The sequence below is a fragment of the Monodon monoceros genome, unplaced genomic scaffold (genome assembly GCF_005190385.1).
Source record: "Monodon monoceros isolate NGI ecotype Baffin Bay Population unplaced genomic scaffold, NGI_Narwhal_1 Super_Scaffold_8, whole genome shotgun sequence".
NCBI lineage: Eukaryota > Metazoa > Chordata > Mammalia > Artiodactyla > Monodontidae > Monodon > Monodon monoceros.
In genome coordinates this window covers 55,832,807-55,847,686 of record NW_021703785.1, presented here as the reverse complement: position 1 = coordinate 55,847,686, position 14,880 = coordinate 55,832,807, and positions in this window count along the sequence as shown.

The following is a 14,880-nucleotide window of genomic DNA, read 5'->3' as shown; positions in this document are numbered from 1 at the left end:
TACTGGATGATATCACATATGTGGAATATAAAAAATAAACTAGTGAATATAACAAAAAGGAAACAGACTCACAGATACAGAGAACAAACTAGTGGTTACAAGTGGGGGGGAGGGAAGGGGGAGGGGCAAGATATGGGTAGGGAATTAAGAGGTACAAACAACTATGTATAAAATAAATAAGCTACAAGGATATATCATACAGCATGGGGAATACAGCCAATGTTTTATAATAACTATACATGGAGGATAACCTTTAAAAACTGTGATTCACTGTATGGTGCACCTGAAACTTACATAATATTATACATCAACTGTAACTCAGTTCAAAAGGGAAGAGTTAATGCCTGGCACAGCCAGTTGTTAAGTATTTTGACATAAGAAAAACAAAACTGGAATCAGTGACATCTGACCTCTCAGAGTACCTAAACCAATGGCCTTACCCAAAGTTCCTATGTCTAAGATGAAGAAGTAGGGAGAGGGGAAAGGGGGTTAATGTCATGACCGTCCCTAAGGGTTAACTAAAAACGCCACACGTGAATGAAGCAACTTACTTCTCTGTGTCTCAACATCTATGCTCTTTGCAAGTTAAAGTTCTATCTAATTCCTTAAAATACCTTAAAACTATGTACATTTCGCTTTCATATTATGGAAAAGACATGCCTTTTCCAGAATAAAGTTAACTCCTTGGTTTATACGTGAGGATGAGGTTAATATTCTGTAATGAGGTGTGTGACTGCATTGTGTCAAAAAGTCAGTAATTAAATCTATGAAACTGGAAACAAAATTTCACGGTTAGCATGTGTGCACTTGTCTGCTTATATGTTGGCTGATTGCAGTATGGCTGAGTCCCTTGTGACAGTTTCTTTGTGGACATGTGTATTCTGTCTCCCATCTTGGGTCATTCTAGAGATAAAAATTCATCAATAAAAATTCATCAATAAAAATTTAAGCATCAGAACAATAGATATAATGAATATATCCTTTGGTTTGGGATTTACCAGAGAAATAAGTAGATTTTGGAAAATTAAAACTATTAGTATAAATTAACTCATATACTTAATCACTAAGTATTTCAGACTCATGTCTTCTAAAATTTGAGGGAAGGTGGTAATGTGGGTTTTATTTTTATTTTTTAACATTGTAGCTATAATTTCCTTGATTTGAGGTGAGATTCCTTCTTAAATTCCTTGGATTGCAAGCAGACTTCTTCCCTGCTTTTTAAAGAAAGACCACTTTTTTTCCCGTCAAAAGCAGTCTTTAGTGTCTCGAAGTGTTGGTTGGAAATTAGACACAGATAAAGAGAAAAAAAACATGGTAATGGCAACATGCCTAAAGCCACTACCTCCCAGGTTGCAGGTAATAACTCCGCAGCCATTTTCTAGTGAAAGCACAGTATGAAGTAATTTTGAAAGGTTTATTGCACGCTTTTATTTTTAAATAAAATGTAAAAGGTGATGAAGCGTATGGTACAATATCTGGGGGATCTTACGTGATGTTTGCAGTTGAATCAGGGAGAAATTTGTCAGTAAGTTTGGCCTTTAATCTTTTGAGGTAAAGGTATGTTTTATCTCCTCCTTACAATGGAAGCTCTCTTAAAATGTAAAATTGTGGGTGTGGGCAGGGTATATTATAATTCATACACCAAAATATGGATACTTGTATTCCAGCAAATGTAACCTCCTGTTTCCACATTTCTCTTTGTGCAAAACACTCTGGGCCAGCCCTCAAAATGTCTGAAAATGGTATGAATATTTTAATATATATATAAAGTGGACACAGAAGTGTAACTGAAATGTATTATCTATATATTTCATTTATGATTTGATTTTTGTGAGCCCAGACCACATTGTAAAAGCTCACAAAGAAACTGTCAGATATAAATCTTCTGAGTGAGAGTTTTCACATTACTATAGTCTTATACACATTTTTAGTAATTTTTTTTTTTACTATGGATTCAGTTGTACCTTCTAAGAGAATATAAATATTGACATCAGATTAAAGTTTGATCTGAAGACCCTCAGTATTCTAGAAACCTTTTCCACTAGTTTAACTGAAGCTTTTAAAATATCCAAAAATTACGGTTTGAGCTAGATCTGCTTTGCCTAATAAGTGTCATTGTTTCTCACCTTACTTTTGCATCCAGTTTCTGAAAAAAACACATTCCTTAATTCATGATTCTGTTCCTCAATAGCAGGTTAGTGAACTAATGTTCACTAAGGGTGAATTAGGCGAGTGGGAAACTGGTCTTACCTGAAAGGTTTAAAGCAGGGTTGAAGGAAAGGAAGGCTTTACATAGAGATGGGTTTTTAAATACTATATTATTTTGAAAGCAAAGGAGGGAAGGTATCAACACTGAATCTTCTGGAGTAAAAGCAACATCAAAAAGCTCAAGGACATCATGAATGGGATATAAAAATAGATTCTATGTAAGGAATTCTGTTTGATAGGCTGAGGGCCAAATTCCCTAGGGTCCCCTGGGGGAAAGGTCAGGATTTCTTTCTTTTCCAGCAGCAGCAGGCATTTGCTCTGAGGGTACCAACATGGAAGATCATTTGAACTTCTCACATCTTGGAGCTAATTCCGGATGTATAGAGAAAAGTCAAGAGGAAAGAAAGATGTAACCAGAGGGGAAATAGAAATCACATCCCCCACTGTGTTCCTATGGACACTTCATCTGCAGATCCGCCTTAAATCACATCAGTCCCACAGCCCAGAATGGATAAATAACACAACCTAAATGCTTCATTAGAGTATGTTTGGCTCATAGCAAAAACACTAAAACGTAGGTTTAGTGATGACACTAAATAGCAAAAATATCAAAGGTAGTAGGTGGAGATACATTTGTATGTAAATGAGTTTGGAAACATCTCATACTGAAAAATAATTAAAAGCAAAACAAACCAAGGCTCGAGTGAGTTGGCCTGGACCTGAAGACGAGGCAGCCCTTGTCTCCAGACTCAGACAGGTTGGACATCTGCTCAGGGACCCACAGAGCTGAGTGCCCCTCACCTGAGAGTGACAATAAAACTCACTTCACTGTGTTAGGAAACCATCTTAAAAGTAGCATGCATCCCCCCGCTGTCCACTCTATCATATCACTGTTCATTGTTTCTGTACCTATTGCTAGTGGAAATTGTCTTTATCTCTCATTCATCTATCTATCTATCTATCTATCTATCTATCTATCTATCTATCTATCATCTATTTATGTGTTTCTGTCTCCTGCAACTAGAAGACAAACTCCAACGACCTCATCTCTCTGGTTCACCACTGGGTTTTCAACACCCAGAACTATGACTAGAACAGAGTAGGTGGAATATTTGCTAAATTTGTCCACGAGCACTCTGGATTCACACACACACACACAAGACACTCTGTACCACTATGGTAGAAATGAAGCCCATTTCTACCTGGTTTATATGTGAAAGTAAAAACAGAGAAATACTGGTTGGTGCAAGTGTGACAGAAAACATCCTGAAGGCTGTTTTGCCGCACATGTGAAATGCAAGGTGTAAATGTCATGTATAATGTGAAAGGTGAGGTAGAGTGAAAGGAAGAATGAAATGTGGGGATTCAACTTTATCTAAATAAGAACTTGATCAACCAGTATGTCGCTATAGTTCCAAGAGGGCAAGAGCAACCAGTAACCATTTCCTGCCTCCCAGTGATATGCAACATGGTTGATGTTGGTGAGTTCACTTCAGTTACCTCTTTAAGCTACTGCAAGACATATATCAATATACATTTGCTTCTTTGGGTAAAGAGCTCAGTTTTGGTTAAAATGTCTACTGACCTTTTTAAAGTGTACCCTAAACTTCAGTAATGCCTTTCTAGGCTTTTAAACATTTCTGCCATGATGCTCCAATTTTATCTTGCTAATGGAATGTGTAGACAATAGATTAGACAAAGCAACTTCCTGCTCCAACAAACTGACATTCTGTGGATTCCCAGAAAAAGAAAGCTAAACTCTGAAGTCTTACCCAGAATTTTCTTGCAGGTAAACCAATTAGACTCATTTTCATTCAACTGATGTCTCCTGGTGGATGATAAAATAAGGACATTAAAATCGTTATAAGGCTATTAAAATAATACTTTCCATGGCTGTAAAAGAAAACTGCCATGATGTGACATATAACATCATGATATGAAAATATTATAGATGATGTTTTCTTTTATACATTTTTTTATTTTTAAATTTTCCTAAGAATATACGTATTATTTTAGAAAGAAGATATAAGATTAAAATTTTTAGATTTATAAAGGTCTGGAGAAATATAAATTCCTGAATGGAAAAATTTGTTTTATAAATTAAAAGACAATTTTGGAATGGAGGTAAAAGTCAAAATTGCTCTTTGAAATAACTTCCCAACAGTCTGTTTTATTAAATATTTTAGTCAATTAAATATCTTTTGCTCTCAATGTTGGTTGAAGTACTGTGAAGGCAAGAATGTATGATTCTTTTTTTTTTTTTTTTTTTTTTTTTTTTGGTACGTGGGCCTCTCACTGCTGCGGCCTCTCCCGTTGCGGAGCACAGGCTCCGGACGTGCAGGCTCAGCGGCCATGGCTCACGGGCCCAGCCGCTCCGCGGCACGTGGGATCTTCCTGGACCGGGGCATGAACCCGTGTCCCCTGCATCGGCAGGCGGATCCCCAACCACTGTGCCACCAGGGAAGCTTTGTATGATTCTTTATACAGTTCTCATTAGTATTTTCTAATTTCAGCAAACTGTTTCTTTTGTTGTTCTTCGCCACTTACCATTTGCTGTTTTATAACCTTATCAACTGCAAGTAAAATCAATTGCTTTCAATACAGTGTTCTTCTTAAATGCTTTTAGTTTTAATTGAACTATTTTTCAGGTTGAATTTGCTTAAGCCACGTATTTTGTATTCAAGCAGATGTTTGTGAAATAAATATTCATATTGAGTTTGTGTCTCATAATTCCACATATTACAGATTGTTCCAGATGAATCTACAGACCTCATTTTCTTCTCACTTAAAAAAATGCACCTAGAATAATAGTTAAATTACATTTACACATCTAATAAAGCTATACGGTCTTTTTAATAGCTCTGCACTGTCAATCACTGATAGGAAAATATAACCTGACACGCTCTGGATTTATCTCTAAAGGGCAATGCCTTTGAAAGTGCTATAGCTCTTGGTTAGCACAGTCTTTTTCTGGAATTCATCTACCATCAGTGTGCACTTTTGTTGTTGCTGTTCGTTTGTCTCTTTGAGAGACTCTCCTGTCCCTTGTCTGGTAAAAATGTAGTTCAAGTATGTACTTCTTTTTCCTCTTCGCAGTCTGGTGGATCCCACCATTTGGAATTGATAGTTTTAAATCCAAGTTAATTATGATGATTTTCAAACTTGTGTTATGAGTATTATATAAATTTACAAGATTAAAATTTAATATAGACCAAGGGATGTATTGCTTCTATGGGCTGGAATACAGCCTTCTCTAGGGTGGCATTACATTCATTTTTTTAAAGACTTTTTTAGAGTAATTTTATATTAAATTGAGAGGAAGATATGAAGATTTTCCATATCCCCCCTGCTTCCACACATGCATACCTTTTCTCATTATCAGCATCCCCCTGGAGCGGCACATTTGTTACAATTGATGAACCTACACAGACACATCACAGTCGTCCAAAGCCCACAGTTTGCATTAGGGTTCACTCTTGGTGTTGTGCATTCTGTGGGCTTGGACAAATGTATAACGACACATACCCTTCATTAAAGTATCATACAGAGTATTTTTACTGCCTTAAAAATCCTATGTGCTCTGCTTACTTATCCCTTCCTTCCCCATCACCTTTGACAACCACTGATCTTTTCCCTGTCTTCATAATTTTGCCTTTTTTAGAATGTCATAGTTGGAATCATACACTATGTAGCCTTTTCAGATTGCTTTCCTTCTGTAATGTTTTTAAATTAAAAATTAATACTGAAAAATGCTCACCAACATCTGAGCCGTCAGCAGATTGCAAGCTTTTTGCCACAGTAACATCAAAGACCACTGATCACACAACACATATCATCATAACTTGAAATATTGTGAGAATTATGAAAATGTGACACAGAGACATGAAGTTAGCAAATGCTGTTGGAAAATGGTGCCAATAGACTTGCTTGATGCAGGGTTGCCACAAATATTCAATGTAAAAAACACAGTGTCTGTGAAGCACCATAAAGCAAAGCACACACACACACACACACACACACACACACACACACACACAAAGTATGCCTGTAATTAAAGCCCCTACATGTTTTTGGGGGGTTTTGGGTCTTATACTTGTGTTCATATTTAAAACAAAACTCTTTCTCAACGTTTTTGTCAAACAGATCCCATTAGACCACTGTGTTTGTTTTTCTCAAGTTTTCCCCCTCTGAGCCGATCTCTTCACAAGCATGGGCACCAAATAGCACTTCTTTTTGGTGAGTCTCTTAGAAATACATCATGAAGAATTTTCAAACACATATTGTGAGTTGACCCCTCTTGGCATGCATGATGTCTCTCATCAGTATCAAAACATTATTGTCCTATGCATGGCTGGATGATGCCTCAACATTGATAAAACTCTACCACGGAATATGATTGCCCAACTTTGTTGCTCACTGAGCATGTTTTATTAATTATTATTTTACATTATCTCTCTTGGGTTTTCTTCTCCCTGTCAGCAGGCTTTAAAAGTGCCGTTATCAAGCCCACTTATAATGATGGTCCTTTGCCACACCTGGCCTTGATTCTCCACCGTGCTTTCAATAGACTCGACTGCAGTAAGAGTGCATCAGAATCACCTGGAGGGCTTGTAGGAACACAGGCTGCAGGCCGCTAGCCCCACAGTTTCTGATTGGTAGGTTTGGAGGGGGGGCTGAGAATTTACATATCCTAACAGGTTCCCAGGTGATGCTGATTCCGCTGATCTGGGACCTCAGTGAGACTCAGGGCTCTACCAGTGTGCCTTGTGCCTTATACTGTTGGCCAGTTTTCACAGCTAGAGCCACTTAACTCACACGTGATTCTGCCCCACTCAGGCAAGAAGGAATACAAGCCTCTCATTGGTTCAGTACGAGGTAGCTTTACGGCAGATTCAATGCGGGAAGCAGAGCTGAGCGTTTGCTGAGTTTTCCAGCTCCCGCACTTCATCCCTTCCTGGAGACGTTGCTGGACACGCTGTTTCCTCTGGGACTAGGACACTTTGGTCTCCCTTGCTTAGTTCCTTCTGGAAGCTGAAGATGAGCAGGTAAGTTCACTTCCCGCATCTGGGAATCTACCTGGTTGCCTTCTGGACGTCTGTGACCCTCTGCTCACCTCGGCGGTGTTGGTTTGCCTGCGCGGATTTCTTGCCGTTTCTTGTTGTTAAAACTGAAGTTTGCCTTTTCTGTGACAGTGAGCCTAGTGTCCTGGGTCTGGCATTCCCAGGCCTGACTTCAAATACCCCAGGCTACCTTCTCTGCTTTTCAAACATGGATTATTTATTCAGTTGAACAACGTTGTTGCTATTTCTGTGACTGCTGCCCATTCTTTTCCTCTCTTGATTTCTATATATGTTTCCAGACTCCTCAACCCCATCTACCTCATGCTCTGAGACTCAGTGCTGCCTTGGTCTTTTTCCTCTAAGAATGATGGCTTTTCTGGTAAGATCATTCACTTTGGCTGGAAGGTTCTAATGCCACCTACATGCATGACTTAGATCCAAGTAATCAACTTATGTTTTCCTTTTAAAACCTGTGTCAAGGAGGTCTATGGGCTTCCTATGCAAAGTGTAGTCTGAGAATCAGTGGCTTTCATCAATTTAGGGGAGCTTGTTAGAATGCAGCACCTCAGGCCCCATCTCAGATGTACTGAGTTAGAATCCACAGCATAGCAAGAGCCCCAGGTGATTTTCATGCACATTGTAAAGAACTGATGTATGGTACAGCGCCTATAGGATGAATTGCTCCCACCTGAGCCTAATTGTTACTCTCAACCTTACCAATCACTACTTTCTCCAACTTTCTTATCGGCACTGATGTAATTTTACAGACCTGTGTCGGGTGGGTTTCCCGCTGACAGTGTGAGCTATGACCAGCAACCCATGATTCTGCAGGAACCCGAAGTTCTCTCTGTGTACATCTCACACTTGTTGTTTCTTGGTATATATTTTGCACAAAGGCTTTTCAACAATGTCACCGTACCAACGGAAGATTTCTTCATGCTTTTGGCCATGATCTGGTGTGGGCTTGGGTGACAGGCGGCCTGAGGGTCCAGGGTAGATGAGTACCACTCAAGTTCAACAGTGAATTTTAGGTGCTTAATGTAATTAAGGTGCTGGCCCATAGTAGGTGACCATCCAAACTTATCAGCATTTATTGTGGAGAAGGTGTTGAAAGATCAGGCTGGATGAACTAACTCCACCCCGAGCTTCTGTGGGGACTGGGGCCAGCAATACTGGTCTGGACAGTGGCCACTGAAAGGCCTTGTTGCCAGAAACCCATCAGTGAAGGATCAGGACTCCAGCCAGTGACTGAGTCCACAAGTCAGGTTCAACCGTTGCAGGGAGGGGGCTAATAAGACATATACAGAGTATGAGAGCCTCAGTCAAGACTGGCTACATTAGGATAGGGCTGCAGCCCCCAAAGGAGGAAACTACCACATTAACCTAGAGACCCAGGTGGACGGGCCCAGAAAGAACATGGGTTCTAGAATCCAAGCTGGGTTTGTGTGACCTTGAGTAACTTACCCTCAGAGGGTCTTCCTAGACAAATGAAAATGCATGTCCAGGGTCTAATAGAGGACTCAAATAGTAGATAATTAAATGGTAGTTACTACTATGTTTATTATAAAGGCATTCCTATTCTTATGTGAGCTTATGGACCTCAGGGCTGCTCCAGGTTCTTTGAATTCTGACCTGATTGGTTGGAGGGTTGGGTAGCTAGTATAGTACCTTGTTCAGGATCTGAACAGAAGAAAGCATTCATGGTCAAAGCACAGGTGCTTAGCTAGGTATATTGGAGGACTTCCCCCCCACTTTTGTTCTCTTGTGATTTGATGATTATCTTTAGTATTGTGTTTAGATTCCTTTTTCCCTTTTGTGTGTATATCTATTAGAGATGGTTGGTGTGTGGTTACCATGAGGTTTTGGAACAGGCATCTATGTATATATGTGCTTGACTTAGGTTGCTGATCTCTTAATTTCAAATGCATTTTAAATATCCTGCCTTTGTACTCTCCTCCTCTCATGATGACTGGTTTTGATATATTTTTGTGTGGATGATTTCCTACCTTTTCTGTATGTTTACCTTTACTGGTGAGCTTTCCCATTTCATAATTTTCTTGTTTCTAGTTGTGATCTTTTCTTTTCCACCTAAAGAAGTTCCTTTAGCATTTGTTATAAAGCTGGTTTAGTGGTGCTGAATTCTTTTAGCTTTTGCTTGTCTGTAAAGCTTTTGATTTCTCCATCAAATCTCAACAAGAGCCTTGCTGGGTAGAGTAAATCTTGGTTGTAGGTTTTTCCCTTATATCACTTTAAATATATCATGCCACTCCCTTCTGGCCTGCAGAGCTTCTGCTGAAAAATTCGCTGATAGCATTATGGGAGTTCCCTTGTATGTTATTTGTTGCTTTTCCCTTGTTTTTCCTGTCTTGTCTAATCTTGGATGTGTATAAGAATATGTGATTATATCCAGTCTGATTTATTGTCAGCAGAGGTGTTGATCCAAATAACTTAGCCTGTGGTTACTGGAGACTTCAGACACAACTTAATGTTTTTCAAAAAGGCAATTTACTGAACTTTGGAAGATTAAGGTACAGGAGGATAGGACATAGTTTAGACGCTTGAGATGGAAATCATATCATTCTTCTAATAAATAAGCTAAAATAAATCAGCTAAAGCCTTGGTGGCTTCCCATTTGCCCCAAGATGAACTCCAGCTTCATTAGCTGTTGCACATAGATGGCCCGTCCTGACTTTGCCGCAATTATCATTCAAACTCATCTCTTGCCACATTTATACACTAACTCTAAATTCCATTCACTTGTCTTTTCCTCTCTATACCGTGCTGTTTTCTATCTGGCTTCTTCACACGCTACTCCAGCTGCCAGATTAATTCTTACACCTCAATCTGTATGTCCAGACCCTGAAAACATCTGCTGTCCACATTTCTGTGCTTCTCCTAGTGCTTCCATGAGCTACTTCTATTCGTACTTAACACATTACATCTGTTCATTGATTCAAAAGGTCATGTATTCATTGAGCAAATATCTGTTTATCATCTTCCCCTGTCCCCACCACTGTGGGAAAATGAAGATACAAAGATAAACAGGACAACTTACCCCAGCTTTGTGTTCTCACTTGTACCTGTCTATTTAATGGTCTGTCTTCCTTAGTCTATTATATCTTTTCAGGACCTGATACAGTACCTGTACATTATAACTACAAAATAAATATTTCTTGAATGACTTAATGAAAGTATTCCAGCAGACAAAGGCTAAAGTAGGAAGTCCCAAAAGATAAAACTTGTGTTGAGATATGTCTGTGTCAACAGTGGTTTAGCCAACTCTGGAGTGAGTTTCAGGTGAATTTTACTTTCTTCTTTTTATTTTTTATGTATTATTTGATGTTTCTGTGATGAACATATTTGTCTATAGAAGAATAAAACAAAAGGTATCAAAAGACTTAAAGCAACTTGGCAGCTATTCGCTGCAAGCTCAAATGTTTTTGTATTATTCTGGAACTGCCTCAAATTAAGACACCCTGCTGTTTCCCTCAGTTCTGGCAAATCAGAGCTCAGAGGGTTCATTGTGTGAAAAATATCTGTGAGGACCTTGGTTAACTACTTCAGAAGCTGAAGTACCAATTACTGTCAAAGAGGACGTGGGGAAAGCTGGTCACTTAAAAATGTCTTTCTTCCTAACAATTCCCATAACTTTTAAAATCCAATTCTCTCTAACAAACTTCAAATCTGCATTTTTATCACTTTAAGAATTCTGACATTCCTAACAAATCCTTTCAATAGCCCGTTTTGGGGCACCACCTGAAATGTAGCTCACGCTCTTTCAGCTGATGACTATATTTTTAGAACACCTGTGTTTTTCCATGGGTTTCCAGGCTTTGCTTTTGTGCCTCTTGGGATGGGATGTGGCAGAAAAACCTGTGGTTAGGACACATTGGTGCTACCTTGAGCAATCAGTTTGTAGGCAGAACCTGCAGTGAGATTCACTTGGTCAGACTCTTCACCAGTTCTGATGGGAGAGGAGAAATTTGAAAACCCGTCACAGGGTTAATCAACATTGGGGAGAGGAATGTTACTGAACGCAGGTTAGTGAACGGCATCGTGGAAGCAGGGTGGCATGCTGGTAGGGCTGTGGGCTGGAAGTGCAAATCAAACCTCTGTCATGAAGGCTTGTGTCTCTGCAAGTTGACCCCTCAGAATTCAATATTCACATCTATAAAGGGGATAATATTAATACCTATCTCAAAAAAATGTTGTGAGGCTTGCCTGTGTCCACTGTATTCATGAAGTACAATAAATGTTAGTTTCCCTTTCCCAATCAAGTAAATGAATGAAAAAAAAACCCTTAAAAAATAAGTCCAAAAATTAATAGAATTAGAAATGAAAAAGGAGAAGTAACAACTGACACTGCAGAAATACAAAGGATCATGAGAGATTACTACAAGCAACTATATGCCAATAAACCATGAAGAAATGGACAAATTCTTAGAAAAGCACAAACATCCGAGACTGAATCAGGAAGAAAGAGAAAACATAAACAGACCAATCACAAGCACTGAAATTGAGACTGATTAAAAATCTTCCAACAAACAAAAGCCCAGGACCAGATGGCTTCACAGGCGAACTCTATCAAACATTTACAGAAGAGCTAACACCTATCCTTCTCAAACTCTTCCAAAATATAGCAGAGGGAGGAACACTCCCACACTCATTCTACAAGGTCACCATCGCCCTGATACCAAAACCAGACAGATGTCACAAAGAAAGAAAACTACAGGCCAATATTGTTGATGAACATAGATGCAAAAATCCTCAACAAAATACTAGCAAACAGAATCCAACAACACATTAAAAGGATCATACACCGTGATCAAGTCGGGCTTATCCCAGGAATGCAAGGATTCTTCAATATACACAAATCAATGTGATACACCATATTAACAAGTTGAAGGAGAAAAACCATATGATCATCTCAATAGATGCAGAAAAAGCTTTTGACAAAATTCAACACCCATTTATGATAAAAATGCTCCAGAAAGTAGGCATAGAGGGAATCTACCTCATCATAATAAAGTCCATATATGACAAACCCACAGCCAACATCATTCTCAATGGTGAAAAACTGAAACCATTTCCTCTAAGATCAACAAGACAAGGTTGTTCACTCTCACCACTATTATTCAACATAGTTTTGGAAGTTTTAGCTACAGCAATCAGAGAAGAAAAAGAAACAGAAGGAATCCAAATCAGAAAAGAAGATGTAAAGCTGTCACTGTTTGCAGATGACATGATACTATACACAGAGAATCCTAAAGCTGCCACCAGAAAACTACTAGAGCTAATCAGTGAATTTGGTAAAGTAGCAGGATACAAAATTAATACACAGAAATCTCTTGCATTCCTATACACTAATGATGAAAAATCTGAAAGAAAAATTAAGGAAACACTCCTAGTTACCATTGCAACAAAAAGAATAAAATACCTAGGAATAAACCTACCTAAGGAGGCAAAAGACCTGTATGCAGAAAACTATAAGACACGGATGAAAGAAGTTAAAGATGATACAAACAGATGGAGAGATATACCATGTTTTTGGATTGGAAGAATCAACATTGTGAAAATGACTCTACTACCCAAAGCAATCTATAGATTCAATGCAATCCCTATCAAACTACCACTGGCATTTTTCACAGAACTAGAACAAAAAATTTCACAATTTGTATGGAAACACAAAAGCCCCGAATAGCCAAAGCAATCTTGAGAGAGAAAAACGGAGCTGGAGGAATCAGGCTCCTGGACTTCAGACTATGCTACAAACCTTCAGTAATCAAGACAGTATGGTACTGGCACAAAATCAGAAATATAGATCAATGGAACAGGATAGAAAGCCCAGAGATAAACCCACGCACATATGGTCACCTTATCTTTGATAAAGGAGGCAAGAATATACAATGGAGAAAGGCAGCCTCTTCAATAAATGGTGCTGGGAAAACAGGACATCTACATGTAAAAGAATGAAATTAGAACACTCCCTAACACCATACACAAAAATATACTCAAAATGGATTAAAGACCTAAATGTAAGACCAGACACTATAAAACTCTTAGAGGAAAACATAGGCAGAACACTCTATGACATAAATCACGGCAAGATCCTTTTAGACCCACCTCCTAGAGAAATGGAAATGAAAACAAAAATAAACAAATGGGACCTAATGAAACTTCAAAGCTTTTGCACAACAAAGGAAACCATAAACAAGACGGAAAGACGATCCTCAGAATGGCAGAAAATATTTGCAAATGAAGCAAGTGACAAAGGATTAATCTCCAAAATTTACAAGCAGCTCATGCAGCTCAATATCAAAAAAACAACCTAATCCAAAAATGGGCCAAAGACCTAAATAGACATTTCTCCAAAGAAGATATACAGACTGCCAACAAACACATGAAAGGATGCTCAACATCACTAATCATTAGAGAAATGTGAATCAAAACTACAATGAGGTATCACCTCACACCAGTCAGAATGGGCATCATCAAAAAATCTGCAAACAATAAATGCTGGAGAGGGTGTGGAGAAAAGGGAACCCTCTTGCACTGTTGGTGGGAATGGAAATTGATACCGCCACTATGGAGAACAATATGGAGATTCCTTAAAAAACTAAAAGTAGAACTACCATATGACCCAGCAATCCCACTACTGGGCACATACCCTGAGAAAGCCATAATTCAAAAAGAGTCATGTACCACAATGTTCATTGCAGCTCTATTTACAATAGCCAGGACATGGAAGCAACCAAAGTGTCCATCAACAGATGAATGGATAAAGAGGATGTGACACATATATACAGTGGAATACTACTCAGCCATAAAAAGAAACGAAATTGAGTTATTTGTAGTGAGGTGGATGGACCTAGAGTCTGTCATACAGAGTGAAGTAAGTCAGAAAGAGAAAAACAAATACCGTATGCTAACACATATATATGGAATCTAAAAAAAAAAAAAGGTTCTGAAGAACGTAGGGGCAGGACAGGAATAAAGACGCAGACGTAGAGAATGGACTTGAGGACATAGGGAGGGGGAAGGGTAAGCTGGGACGAAGTGAGGGAGTGGCATGGACCTATATGCACTGCCAAATGTAAAATAGATAGCTAGTGGGAAGCAGCCGCATAGCACAGGGAGATCAGCGCGGTGCTTTGTGACCAACTAAAGGGGTGGGAAAGTGAGCGTGGGAGGGAGACGCAAGAGGGAGGAGATATGGGGATATATGTATATGCATAGCTGTTTCACTTTGTTATAAAGCTGAAACTAACACACCGTTGTAAAGCAATTATACTCCTATAAAGATGTAAAAAACCAAAAAGTCCATAATTTGGTGATTGATTAGATTCACTCTGTTGACCTCCTGTAGTTTTTGAATTTTTTCCTGGGAGTACAAATGACTTTTATAAATCATTTAAGTTTCAGTGAAACAGGGAACACTATATTGGAAGTCTGGAATAAATACTAGGTTCAGAAAGATCACCTATTAAAGCCACACAAATAAACCTCAGCAATCCCAAACTTTGAGATTATAACAAGAACACAAAATCAAAGAGGCTGGCTACTCAAAAGGAGAGAGAACTCACTGATTCATGGAAATACGTTCCAAGGGAGG